Here is a 520-nt window from a genome sequence, read left to right as displayed (position 1 = left end):
TGAAAATACCAGCAACAAGTATCCCGCATCAAGCAACTTGAATATTTTGAGCTGCCTATACACCCCAGCTCTGCTCTGTGCAGCGGTGCGGCGAGCACACTGGCGTTCATCGTTGCTTTTTTTATGTTTTATATTTCTTTTTTAATAAATAATTTTAATAAATTTCTCCGCAAATGCAATAATATTTAATTGGTTTTCGTTTTGTCTGTAACTTGGTGTCGGTGGAGCTGCTCGTGCAGCCGCACGATCAGTATTCTGGTTTTCGCCTTGTGAAATAAAGTTGGCTTGAATTATTTAATTAATTATATTTATTTGTACTTTTTAGAGTGAAATAGTTTATTATTTAATTTTATTTTTTTTGGTTTTATTCTGTTTTCTGGCGGCAGAGAGCCCGGTAGCGGCGATGTGACCTTGCACACCACGAGTCCTCCACCCACACAGCTCCCGCCCCCTTTTTAGCTCCGATTTCTCCCATTGTTGCATGTATTTATATTTACACGTATATTTATATTTATTTATT

Source organism: Eimeria mitis, genomic scaffold, assembly GCF_000499745.2.
Source record: "Eimeria mitis Houghton genomic scaffold, Emh_scaff1049, whole genome shotgun sequence".
Classification (NCBI taxonomy): Eukaryota; Apicomplexa; class Conoidasida; order Eucoccidiorida; family Eimeriidae; genus Eimeria; species Eimeria mitis.
This window is presented reverse-complemented; position numbering follows the sequence as displayed.